The sequence below is a fragment of the Leuresthes tenuis genome, unplaced genomic scaffold, assembly GCF_036924035.1.
Source record: "Leuresthes tenuis unplaced genomic scaffold, fLeuTen1.0.hap1 SCAF_12, whole genome shotgun sequence".
Lineage (NCBI taxonomy): Eukaryota > Metazoa > Chordata > Actinopteri > Atheriniformes > Atherinopsidae > Leuresthes > Leuresthes tenuis.
In genome coordinates this window covers 18160860-18175502 of record NW_027325366.1, presented here as the reverse complement: position 1 = coordinate 18175502, position 14643 = coordinate 18160860, and positions in this window count along the sequence as shown.

Genomic DNA, 14643 nt, shown 5'->3' with positions numbered 1-14643 from the left:
CAAAAAAGTCTAAATACTGACTTACATTTTCCTCTTTCGACTTGAAAACAGTGCATGACTACAACTTGACGGTAAAGGTTTTCATCATCAAAGTCATCTTTCTAAAATACAATATTCTCTGGATGCAATTTTGTCTTTTACGTTTTCTAAGGAATCATAATTGCCTTTTTTGTCTCATACTCCATTCATAGCACTCGCCCTGCGCATTACGTTAACGTGCAACCCCGTCATTGTTCTAGTCACTATGGTGACACTACCTATGACTTTGTTTCAGAGGCTCATACACCAGCATCAGACTGGTGTGGCACTGCAGCAGAGAGAGATTAAAGAGAAGAGCATAAAACAAAGATACACACTTAGTCACACACACTGAGAAACACTGTCAGCTGTGAGAGCTATGACGCACGTCGGGCTGTGTTAATATTGTGCAGTAGGCTTTGGCGTCTGAGTGAGCATTCCATTACAGGCATTACATTCCATTACTCTCCTGCAGTCCAACCAACAGCTGTGTGCCGAATTAGTCTGTCTCCCAGTCACAAATGCACACATAAAACCTCATTCTCCATTAATCAGCTGTTCTCAACCTACTGTCTCCTTCTAAGAATTTTTTTCATGTTTTTATTTGCCACCAAATCCCACACAAGCAACAATACACTGACCCAGTTATCACACGTGTAGCCAAAATCTCTGCCACAGGCTTCAGTCATTATCTAGAAGTTAGCACAGCCATGCTAGTGGCTCTTTAGCCACAAGCTAATTTTATCATGCTGACATGAATAGTTCTGACGATGTTCATCATGTTCACCCTATGTGTTTTGCATCAGCTGGGTTTAATGAGGATCTGATTATCCCTTGCACAATTCTGTCTCTTTTTTTTGGCATCTTTGACATCTCTTGGGGGCGTGGCATGTTAATACTTCACTTAAAATGTATTGAAAGTAATTGTCTACTTTGTCACAAACAGATTTAATTTTCATCTGACAGAAATAATTACATAAAGTGACAGGCTATAACTAAACAATGGTTAGATGACGCAGTTGTGTCATGCTTTATATTTAGTTGATTGGTTTGTTTAAAATTGCATCACATTTTGGTAAATTCCTACCACCTCGTCCCTTCTCGCCTTGTATCTAGCCTCATCTCATCTGCTTGCCTCTCTGGTTGAAGGGACTAAAAGGCAAATAGAGTAGACAAGCGGTGAAATCGAGCGCAATTGGTGAAGTGAGATAAAGTGCATGTCCACACAGAGCAAAGCTAAAGAACCATCAACAGCACCAACACAACCAAGAGCACATGTATCTGAGACTGCCACTGCCACTCTTGTGGCACACAACAGGTAAACGTGTGTTTGCGAAGCACCAACAAAAATACGGTACAAAACCATGGCCAAAACATAACATTTAACACATTCCTCAAAACCATTATTATGAGCCTCATGGTGGCGATATAGGAAGAGGCAAGGGATTACTAAAATCTATTTATCTGGTTGTCTGGGAGCGATTTATGGAAATCGCAGCTAGAATATTTCAGCATCCACCAAAGTGGTGAATGAACCTCTGAGATCCAGCAGCTAGTGTGTATAATAGCTATAAATACAATTAGTAGCAGCCTCCACTCTGTGGTTTAAATGTTGGCTCAAATGTCTGTTGGCTTGACGTTGAAGGTTGTTCGAGCAACGTTACGACCAATTTGGCAGGTGGAATAAGGTAGTATATCAAAAAGAAACATCCTCTATTGCTTCTTGCAATTATCAAACAAGCCAGACGAGACTGGGTGTGATATTTTTTGATGACATAATTATCTAAATTTACACATATTTGTGACGGATGAAAAAATTGAAAAGGAAATAGATCCTCGCTGACTCATAAAGATGTTCAGTCTTAGTACATTTTCCGCCTCCATTAAAAATGTTTTAAAAACTGAGTTACACTGGGCACAACTGTATCATATGTGCTTTACCTAATTGTGTCTCTGTATCATATGATTAACTAAAGTCTTTTGACTTTCTGTGTTATCGCCTTTCATCTTTCTCTGAAGGGGCTTATATCATGCGCAAGTGAAATGAAGGAGGAACAGAGAAACAGCGATCAAAGAGAGTCACAGTGCCTTGTTGCACCACATGGTTGTATTATGACATAGAAGTGTCAGAAGTTGTGCCTCGGTGGAAACTTGGAGGACTGGAAGTCATACGGTTGCTGCATCATGGAGACTGACCCCGGGGCCTCTGTTTCTTGTTACAACTGGCTTGTAATCACCAGAGACAACGCTAATACATTTTGACAGGTAATCACATTACCTTCCCCTACCGTTGTCATTAAGAGGAATGTAAATGTAAAAATGAACAATTTCATACAGTCATGTAAAAAAGAAAGTACACCTCTTTTTCAGTTCAAAGTTTCTATGTATCAGGACATAATGAAATATCTGGTCTGTACCTGGTCTTAAAACTAGATAAATACAAACTCAGATGAACACCAACACATGATGTTTTACACTGTGTTGTTATTTATTGAAGAAAATTAAGCCAAAAACCATTACTGCTTCCACAGGAATTAGGAGGGTGACTACCAGCCAGATGCTGCCTAATCACATGCACTTCATTAACTGATCATCAACCATGACGATCATGGACTCCTCTCTAGGAAAATTGGGCAGTTTTCTGGTCTGGAGCCTTCAGGTGTGTCATAACATAATGCAAAGAAGGAAAGACAACAGCATTGACCGTTAAGAAGCAGCCGTTGCTGCTTATCTATCTGGGAAGGGTTATAAGGCCATTTCCAAACAGTTTGTAGTCAATGGCAATCATTCAATTGGGGCCATCTGTCTGTCTGCTAAAAACTGGGTCATGCAACAGGGACAATGATACCAAAAGCAGGAGCAAATCTATAACAGAGTGGATGAAAAAGAACAGAATCAAGGTGTTGCAACGGTCCACTCAAAGTCCAGACTTCAACCTGACTGAATTGCTGTGGTGGGACCTTGAGAGAGCTGTGCATAAATGAATGCTGCAAAACTAAATGAACTGAATCAACATTGTATAGAAGAGTGGACCAAAATACCTCAACAATCCTCTAATATGTGTAATATCGTGGAATATCTAAAACTGATTTTATTTTAAGATCTGTTAATAATCTTAAAATGATGATTTTTATATTGTCTGGATGTCCTTTTTAACCTAGGGTTGATTAAAAAAATTGCTTCAAATGCAGCATTTTTGTCTCTCTCACACACTTTACTTTATCATACAAACCATGCAAACATCATACGCAAATCCATTATGATCATATGTTTGAGATCCATATCCATGAGAACCTTCGAAAACATTAGCTGTAATTGTGGAGCCGTCTGAATCTGCAGTGATGATTTACCATTGGTCCTTTCTGTACTCATGGTTCTTTTGTAGACGGTAACCCATGTGTAATTTGCTACTGCTGCACCGAAATGGAGTACCAAAACACCTCCAATGCAACTCTGGAAACAGCTGAAATGCAGGGAGAAGCCGCTTGAGAGCAACGACGAAAAGAAATATTAATGGCTTCCAGGATATTAGACAGTAGCTGTCCTATTCAAGAAATCAAAAATTTGTCCAGAAGGATTTGCAATAGAGCTGTTGAGTTTGAACTTTGTATTTTATTGGGTCAGTGGAGCTCTTAAAGAAGAACTCAGCGGAACACACACACACACACACACACACACACACACACCAAAAAGCATAGTCATTCTTCACATGACTGCTTGTGATGTTGAGGTAAAATGCCTGCAGCTGAGATGCAATACATTAATCAGGAGCAATATGCTTACTTTCTTACATACTCATTATAACAATGTTCATTAAATTGGTCAGCTCTGACAACACAACCTTTAACAATTTTTTGCCAGTCAAGCCAGAATAGCTGCCTCACACTGTCTCCTCTCGGTGATCGGCTCCTCATTTCTACTTTGCGAGGACGAAGCTTGTTTGTTCGGTGTCACCTTTCTTTGTCTGTCTATCACTTCCCCGGGCTGCAGCGGACACATGAAGTCATCGGGCTGCACTGACGTCAGCCTCTCCAGCTTCACAATGCAGCCACCAGTCTGCAAGATGTTTACAAGTCAGCCTTTCATTTCTCAGAACGGTTGATTATACAAGATTGCTGAGAGTGTGTGTGACAGAGAGTGTGTTTAAGCTTTTCTATGTGGGTCATATGTGTTTGCACAACCGAATGGCAGGGCAGAGAAGTGGGTTGAGGATGGGGGTAAGGGCTGGCATTAGTAGAGCTGATTGTTTGAGACAAGAAGCACTATTTTGTTCCAGCCCAGTAGTCATAAGGCCCTGCTGAATTTGTTGAGGTAATTAACAGTCAGCACAGAGTTTTGCACATTTTTTGCCTGTCTTTGTTCATCTCCACTGTTTTTCTTGCCATCAGTGTTCCCTGTCACATACTCAGATCCATTCAGGCTGATTTTCTGGCACTTTGTAAATCCTCTGCTCGGCTGTATCTGTCACTTTACAAAAGCCAGTCTTCACATCCAAGCTGGCTGCTCAGTTATTTCCCATCTCTATTGCATAGTTATTGCGTGACCTTGAGTCAAGTGACAGGAACAAGCTTTTTGTTCATAGGAACTGAGCGCATATCCTGTTGTCGTCATGATCTTACATTTACCTTGCCATTCCCCCTGAGAGGAAAGAAAAAAGACACATCGGCTTACAAATTATTAGACAAACACCTGTTTGGAAAATGGCTGTGACTTAACAACGAAGATGGGAAAGTTAGCAATTTAGTCAGGGTATTGACTCATAATTTCCACTGAAGTTCTTCACTCGAGCCTGTGCGGAAACAGTCTGTGAAAAGCAGGGCACCTCTCAGGGGGCATCGAGTGGGAAAACCCTTTCACTCTGTGACAGTCTGGAGGCATTGACGTAGGAGATGAAAAAAACTGATGGGAGCACGGGGGCTCCCACAACGGAAAAGCTCCCAAGTCAGTATAACAATAAGCATCATATGGCACATAAAAACAAACACAAAATCAAGTTACCAAAAAAATAAAAAAAATAAAAATTAAACCAAAAACACAAAAAGAAATGTTGTCCTTAACTTATTTCAAAAGAAATATAAACACACACCACACAATCTGCCACTTAGCTTAACTTGTTCCCTGTGTAAGAGCTGACATACTACACAGTTTCATCCTTAAAGATTCTTGCGTCAGAGTGAAAACAGAGACTGTTGCAGTTGCATAAGTTTGTGGTTTGGAAGGACATTGATAGTGGCTGATACCCAATCAGGGGCAAAGTGTAGCAGCCACCAGAGCCGTTTGCAACAGTGCTGCTCCCTCAGACATCACTACAGCCATTTCCAGTCATGGACACCAGAGAATGGGAGTAGGGGAAGAATTATGTTCATAAAACAAGCCGCCTATAGCACATCTTAAGCTCTTCATTTCACTGTGTTTAATTATGTGAAATGGTAATGGTGGGGAGTCATTCCATAAGAGAACATGGCAGAAAATCTGCAGTGAATAATGCAGCTGAACTTGCCGTTGAATTCTTGCGTTATTTCCAGAGAAGTAGCTTCTCCAGACATCGATTCTTCGACACATTTGCAAACAAAATCTCCTGTAAGAAGACTTTAGACAGCAATCATTTAAAGACTGCAGAAATATCAGCAATTGAACATTCGTTTCAATGAATGAAAGTCAAGGTCAAATGTATGTATAAGGGACCTTTAAAAACAACAAAAATGACCCACTTCACAGGACAATGAAAATGTAAAGCCAAAAACGGCAAGGCAGCAACTACATCTAAAAATGCAATACATATAAACACATTAACAATAAAAGATCAGCAGCACATCCCAAAACAAAAAGATCAACTTCACTTGAAAGCCAAGAAGAAGAGATGAGTCTTATGCAGGGATTTTGATATGCCTAATGCCTGAGCATGCAAATGGAAGGTAAACTATTTCACATATTTGGGTCAGCCTGCTCTGAGAAGGGTGTGAATATGAAAATCTGCTAAATAAATCTGAAAATCTGGGGAAAAAAAAAAAAAGCTTGAAACATCATCTTGCGATTATATGATGTAATAAAGGACTATAAAACAAGGGCTGGCGATAATCTGTTAATGGAGGTCTGATTAAAAACCATTTCATTCTGAAGCGCTGTGACCCTCGGATGACGGGTTTCACGGTGTTACCTGACAGGTCAGACTGGCTTAAAAAGACATTGTTAATGCGGTCCCTTCCATGTCATGAACTGTGGAAAAGCTGCTGTCTTCAACTTAGGGTTTCGTAACGGAGAAGCCTGTCTGTCCCCTGAGAGACACCTACACACAGCAATGGAGAGCAGCATCTGTCTGGACGAGCTGACACGGCAGCAAAGTCTGACTCACAACAGCTCCACACTCCATCTAATGCACCACCTCTGCCTTTCACTGCACATCAGCATCAAACTCTTCTCAGAGGCACGACTGGGTTTGTGTATGTGTGGTGCTGTGTGCATTTGCACTTCTGTGTCTTTACTTGAGTAATCTTTTTCTGTAGACTCTCTGCACCCACAATACTGTAAAGCTATGTGCAAACAGAGATTAGTGTAACTGCAGTGTAACCCAACATTTTTTTTACATTTTCAGATCTCTATCTGGCAGGTGGCTTATGGGTAAGTGTTTCACCCAAATAACGTGCCTGCGCAAGTTTGTATCTGCTTGGCTGCATCCTCCTTCAAAAATGTTTCAAACGGAGCTGAATAAAAGTCAAACTAATGAGACAATGTATTTTTGCAAGGAAATCAGTGCACGAGTCCTGAGTGATGATTCTGACTTGCTTGCCTCCAAGTTTGGTAAAAGATTTCTCACAGGATCTACCTACAGCTTCTAAAGTGAGTGAGCTAATAATGTCATTGTGCTGGTAATTTGAATGATGAAGAGACTGAATGTGTGTCTAAATGGTAATACATGGATCTTATTAGATTATGACATATTTTTCTTCCTTAAATGCATTTTTGTGTTTGTTGCTTAAAAACGCAACCAGTCTATTGATTTGCATGGCTAGACTAATACCTCATTTCCACATGCGTGTTTGTACGGTCTGTAATTCCAATATTCGGACTATGTTCCCCAGTGTTCAACTTGTGGAAGTGCATTTCTTTTTGGATGGAAGAAAATGTCACCGCAGCAATGGGTAAGGCTCATTTTAAACGATTCCCCATCCAGTTTTATGGACTTTGGACTTGATATGAGAGGAGGACACTAATAACACAAACAACAAAAAGGTGCTGGTCAGCGTGGTGGTCATTTTTTTCTGAACTGTATACAAATACACATATACAGTATGTGGTAGCATGGTTTAACGGTTTATTACACATATGCCTGTTTGTGGAATACGCACATGGAATTCCTGTTCCAGAACATCACGAATGATGCACAGAGATGGAAAGTTAAAAGAGGTTACTCTTCCAGGTAGTAATTTTTGTTATAGATTTTAAAAGACGTATGTATGCACTTCATCCGTTACCCAGATTCCCATTATTTCGACACTGTTGTTGTGTCATTACTTATGTAAAACTAGTTTGTTAGCCTAATCGCCACCTCTTTTAGCAAACTTACAGGCACACAGTGCGGTCTCTCTTTGAAATCTGCTGCGAAAGTTACAATATTTCGAAGTACTTGGGGGAAATTCCAGAGGTGACAAAAAAACAAACAGAAGGCTTAAATGAACACGCATGTATGTGGAACGGAGGAGAAAGTAAATTTAAGCTACATTTATATCAAAGTTCCCCCATTATGTCTTTTTTTAGCTGACATTTGGTTTCTCGTGGACATTCCACCACATTCTTGCCTAACTGACACCGAGGTTTAAGTTGATAGGAGGTTATTCCTCCTACCATACAATGGTGGAAGGGTTTGGGTGAATTTCATCACTAAATGATTAAACATTACTAATAAGAGATAAATATATGACTATTTACTTTTGTGGTATGATTAACCAATAAACAGGTCCTGTCATTGTCTAGGGGTGTTTGTTGTGTCCATTGTTTCTTTGTTTTAGTCTTGGTTTTTTTTGGGAGAAATTTTTCTATCGTTTATCATTGTCACCATTACTGTTTATTTAATTTGGAAGTAAATCTTCCCTTTACACCTTAGTTAGCTTTTCTTCCTCTTTTATTTCTTCCTTGTTTATTCTATTTAGTTTTGATTCCTGTCCTTGCTCGCAGCTGGTTTCAGTTTACCGAATATGCCACTTTTGTAATGTCAGTCATTACCCCATCGGTATTTATAGCTCCTGTTTTTTTTCTTCTTTCCCTTGTCAGCTCATTTGTTTTATTTCACAACTAAGTTCCTTCTCTGATTGTCTTTCTTATTCCGCATTTGAGTCCACATCTACAGACAACTGTGACAGGTTCACACCCCCTATGGACAACGTTTGTGGTTTCTGAAGTTAGACTTATTAGCAGTTGCTATAACTGCCAAACCTCACTTCAACCAAGACCAGACCTGACACAGTGGGCTGATTTTTTCAGTTCTGAAACCTATGCTGTTATTTAGGTATTTCATTAGCTACATGGGACTGACGCTTTCCTGTCAGTGCATCCCTATTATACATTGACAGCTTACTTAATGCTCTTCAGTTTGCTTAAACAACCCAGTAACCTCCATATTTTACATTCCAGTTCGTTTAGCTCTTGAAGATATGAGAGTAGTGACCGACAAAGTCATGTGACTATGTGACACTTTCCATCAAAAAGTACATAGGTGACAATAAGCACTTTTCTGAACCAGTACTGTTGTAAACAGTATGCTTCCCAGTAAAGTGTGAAGTTTAGTTTCAAACTGCTGTGCTTCCCCTGAGGGGCCTGAGAATGACGCACAAGAGAAATCAGAGCATACAGCTGCTCTTCCCCCTATTCATTCGACTTTTTTTTACCCCCCGGTAATTCAGTAGTTCTTTCTTAGCATGTCTCCGTAAAATACATTTTTCTTTGTCAGTTTTAACGCGTCTCTGCTGGGGTAGAGAGTCATAGAAGAATGAAGGAGAGAGAGCTGAGACACGTAGGGGTCTCCATTGTTTTATCAGATGACACGTTTGTGATTTATATGTTTTGACTGTGGAATGACGCAAATTAGAAAGTTAAAACCAGGACATGCTCTCATCCTCTCTTCTGTGTCCAGCTCCCACTTTACAGTCTTTAATACAAACCCTGTGATTCTCCTCAGTGTCCACCATTGTGCAGTGTTCCTGTTGGAGCACTCTAGAAAGCTGTCCCCCGCACCCTGTCACTCGTATGTCCAGCAGAAAAGCCTCCAGTTGTGGTGTGCTTGTGTGAACAGCAGCTGCGGAAAAAGCTCGGACCAAATTATCCGCAAATTCGCATGAACAAAACCGGTGGTCATGTGTGAAAAACACTGCTCTATATTTTTGTTTCTGTTGTCAGAGGGTGAAAAAAAGCCTGAAACTGCGACTGAAAGCAATCTATTTGCATAAAGTGTTCAGTCACGATCCACTTGAAAGCAATAACAAAGCTTTTGATCTTCTCCAGGGACAAAGGTAGAAATGGCAAACTGTATTTAATGTAGTTAAGGTTTGTCCTGGAGAATGAGACAACTGACTACAGAAAGGAAGCAAAGCACCCTCCTGCTTGTCCAATATAGCATCAGCTGTCTAAAAGCTGGATATCATACCTATAAGCTGTCACTCTATTTATGTGCAAGGAACACATTCTTGTTAAGCTACCAGAGTTCCTCAAAATTTGATGTAAATCAAACATGTTTCCATGACTGGTTTGAAGCCAGGAAACTAGACAGTGTAGCTTCATCAGAGGGGGACAGTATTGGAAGTAGTTGTCCCAACCTGAAGCAGGCCTCCAGGAAGCCTATACAACAACTACTGCAGTGGACATTCACAAGAGGTAATTCTAGAAGGGTCTTCTTGAAGATTGACTTTTTCGGGGGAAATCTGGAATATTATATCATATCTTGAAAGACAAGTCAAGCGAGTTTGTTGTTAAATAGTTCAGAGTGGAAACAGCTGGTATGAGGGCCAGTATGAGGGCTATGGATGATGCCTACTCAAACATTTATATGAATATGTAAGTGGGTAAATATATGATATCTATATATATCTAAAGTGTACTCTATCTTCCCTTAGAGACTCACATGCTTTTCCACCCCTAACCACAGACTTTGCATTGCAACAATGTCACAAACATTAAAGAAGAACTTTTCTTCTTAACTCCGGAGACTTAGCAAAAAATTCACCTCCATGATGGAAAATTCACAAGACAAAAAGTAATAATCCGTTGTGTTCTGTCAACTGTGTGTGTGTGTGATTGTTCATGACAATTCTGGTTTTGGTTTTCCAGTTGGACCACTAAATGGACTCTTTTTTTGGCATTATGGGGTTGAAACTGAATATTTGACTTCAAAATGTTCGCTATTTCTCACTTCCTCAGGGCACAACTGTCAACCACAACTTGTTCTGAGAGGACCCAGTAAATTTACAGTATGTCTAATACCAGCACAGGAAAAGCGTCACACTACATCTGGAGCACATTTCTTCTCTATGACAGTCATTGCTTTGATGTCCTTGTTGACTTTTCCTCACAGCTCTCTAACTTTATTTTCAGTAAAGAACGCAGTTTATTGTTCAGCACATAAGGACAAGAGGGTGTACCCTTCATTGTAAAACACTGACCTGTGCTATTTTCAACCCTACTGATTTCCCAGAGAGAAATGACAATAATAACTCATCAGAGGCTGAACCATCTTGAGTGCAAGTGTAATTTTTTGAGACAAGAGTTGTGACTGCACTTGCTTTGACCCAGTGACTTCACTCCAGTGGGTTAGATAATGGTGGCTGGGAGGTGTGATGGGCTGCACCAGCAGAGCTGTCACAGACTCTGTCAGGGTCGACAAGGGATGGGAGGTCTTGGTGATATAACCGAAGGCAGCAGCCCGGTGACGAGAGTCCTCCGTCACTGCCAGCCACTGTGCACTGGCTCAGAAACTGACCAGGTTCAACTTGCAGCTCTTTGACAGAGACATGTCATTCACACCAGAGTGTGTGTGTTCTCTGTGTTTCATGGCACCGCCAAGCGACTCCTGACAGGCACATTGATTGCGTCTTTCCTGTGGATCACGGCATCTGATATCACAGAAACTCATCAGACAGCAATCAGACATTATCATAATTCTAATCACTGCTCAATATCCTGAACAGTGTTGGAACTTGACATGATATTCTTAAATGTTCTTTTCCCATTAACACTCCAATTGATTACTGTGATATTTACTATAATATTTGATCAGATGTTCTTGCGCATATAAGTTGCAAAGCACTTCTGCAGCTGTATGGACAAAGAGTTTGTAGCCATGTCAGTGGGATGCTACCACTGATGTGTTTGAGGGCTAACTAGTACAGCATCTAAACTTACTATTTTTGCATTAAAAATGTTAAAATTATAGCATCCTGAAATAAAATTTCCTTTGATATGGCGTCCAAAATATCCCACAGCTTTGTTAGTAAGATCTTTTTTTCAAAAACTTTCCTGCATTATTGTACATTCTAAATTTCCCTCAGATGTTGCAGTATCATATAGCTTACCAGCTTGGAGGTTCCTCTGTCCTGTTTTGGTCGACACTTTGACAGTGAAAATATCCATATAGGTAATATGTGAAGCCAATGGCAGGCTCATACTGACCAGCTGGTGAGTCGGACTGATCGAAAACCAAAAAAAAAAAATCCTGATTATAGTTGTGAGAAACGATCGATGGCCAGTTGTCCTTCTCTGATCATATTTCATCTGTCTCTCGATTGTATTAATTTGCACTTTGCAACTTAAGAATAATCAGGCCATATATAACTCAGCATGCCAACTCCAAGCTGAGACCATGGTTATGTCTCTCCTCAACTACTGCAGTAGTCTTCGCCATGAAACCCCTACAGATGGTGCAGAAGTGCAAAAAGTGTTTTATCAACCAGAAAGAGCCTCAGAGAGCATCTCCTTTTCTAACATCCAAAAATGCCTAGCTTGCACTTTGTGCTCCCCCGTGGGTTCTTCTTGCACCCCTTCTTCTAAATAAATCAAATACAGAGAGCTTTGGCCAGATGCTGTCGCTCACTTGTAAGGTGCTTAGGTTAGAATCATCTGCTAAATAACTAAATGATGACTAAATCAAACTTCCGCCAAAATGATTAGGCATTGTGGTATTTCATTCAGTTGCGGTTCAGGCACGTTTGTTCTTTACGTCACTTGAATCCACAGATGTCATCTTCATGGTAAAGTTGGAGCAATCTTCAAAGGAGCTACATTAAACACCCTTCTCTTTCAGACCAGCACCCAACATCCTCGATCTTTTGTCTGCTGAAGATGCAGGCTCTAAATACTTGTAAGCTTTTCTGATGGTACTGTGTGATGATGGAAGTTGCTTTTACACATTACAGAACGCATGTTGGAGAAATATTTACAATGCACATGAACTGGGTGTAGTAGAGCTCCTTGCATATATCTGTAACACACTAATAATGGGTGTAAATTTGGGATTATTTGCCATAATTGATTGGTTGTTACCTAGATGGCTATGCATGTACGTTAACACCAATCCATTTTCCTTTTTTTCGGGTGCTTTTATATTTGATCATGTTCATGCATATTTGTCCGCACTGTATTCTTTTTTTCTTCGGGCCTTTTTAAAAGTTATTGTAAACAATCCGAGAGTATGTGTTCAGAGGCTGCGCTACATCTGTTAAAACCATACACGCGTGCTTCAGACAGAGCTGTGTGTTCTTGCATGCACTGTTTGAACAGTGGCTGTGTGAGCTCGTAAAGCGGTCAGCCTGGATAAGGGTCAGCCTCAGCGGATTTATGCACTGAGGGCTGACAACTAAAAGTAGGGGAGGATGGAGAAGTAAGTAAGACAAGGGATGGAAAATGCAGAGATAAAGACACTGCCGACATGTTAGAATGATGGGAAAACTAGATGGAGGGTTTTCCAAAAATGGGCGTCTGTGGAAAGACCATCAGCTGATTCACAGGTTTAAAAAAAAAAAAAAGAAGAAAAATAGTCCGTGTACTTTTGGTCACCTCGGTTTTCATGCTCTGTAAATGTCTCTCAGAGCTGTGTCAGCAAGGTTTGAATAAACATGTCCTCAACTGAGGACTCACAGAAAGTGACGCATTCATGATTCTGCATCTTCACATCCATGCCTCACAAACGATGCTTTGCAAACCCCCGCTTGTTCTCACAAAGCAAGTCATAAACAGATGAGTGCTGGTAAACTGTCATGAGAGCGCATTTGTGTTAAGTAATGTCTGTAATTAGAAATAATGAGAAATAATTTTGCCAAATCAGGACAGTTCAGTCCTGTGGGGTTTTTTCTTGCCACTCAGCAAAAAATGTGAAAAGAGTTTTTTTTCACCACATGTGTGTTGTTTTCTGATGCTGAAACCCAAGTACCTGAAATAAACGACATATTTATCATGCAGCGGTTGAATAAGGAGAGATTTATTTGCAGAGATGGAACAAAATGTATTGATTTAAGGATGATGTAGCAGGAGGAAAAGTTGTAACTTTAGCAACATGATGTTTGCCTAACCCTGGCTAATTGGGTTTTAAGAGCTAAACCTAACCAAGATATGAAACTTCAGATGAAAATAAGCGTAAGAAGGTCAGAGTCAGACGTGACAAAACTCAGATGTCCTGGACGACAGGAGTTTAACTCCACCACTCACTAACCACTCCAACCTACATGCATCAACTTTTTCACTTGTTACAACTGGTAAAAATGTATTTCAAGACAATATCATATAAAGCAGTGAGACTATTGTTTTATCATTTTTTAGCTTATCTATTGAAAAAAATGTGAATCTTATGTTCAAAAACATGAAAAACATTCTGTCTTTTAACTGTCATTTGTCTATATACTTTCTTTATCTCTCTTTATTTCTACATCTGGATTATTTTTATTCTATAGATTCCCTCTGTTTCAAAACTTTCTGACTGTTTGTGTGATTGATCTACATATATTACCTATAGGTTGATATCAGTCATATCTGACCGGAAGATAAACAATAAAGGGTTTAACTATTATTTCATTATAACGAGAAAGAGAGTCATCTAATAAGCATGGTTTTTTTTCTTGTTCGATGACTATGAAAAGTGGAAATTGATCTTTATTCTAATAAATTACGTTTCTAAAAACTTTATTAACTTCAACTTTGTACTTTATTTAACTTTTTTTTTTACCCACGACCCTATAAAGTATAATCACCTTGCTCCACCTCATCTCTGTGATGTGAAATGTCTCTATACAGCACATTGGCTGTAAAGAATATGTCCGCCAGAAAAGTGTTCCATCATCACACAGACTCACTTTTTGCTTCTGAAGGTCTTTACAGCCTCCAAAGACCCCCTCTCCTTGTGGCATGGCGTTAAATCTTTAGCTGATTTAAAAAAAATCTCCGTTAGCCACTTAAAGGGCAGCCTTACTGGTCAGTAACCTGAAAGAACAGGGCCTTAGGCACATAATTACCCTCTGATTCTGCTGTTATCCTCAGAAGCCAAAGGAAGCTTTGAAAGGGTGGGATAAATTTACCTGGATGTGCGTCATTCTTAATTCAAATCCACTGACTGCTTTGTTGTTGATGACACTCATGGCGATATGTGAAGCT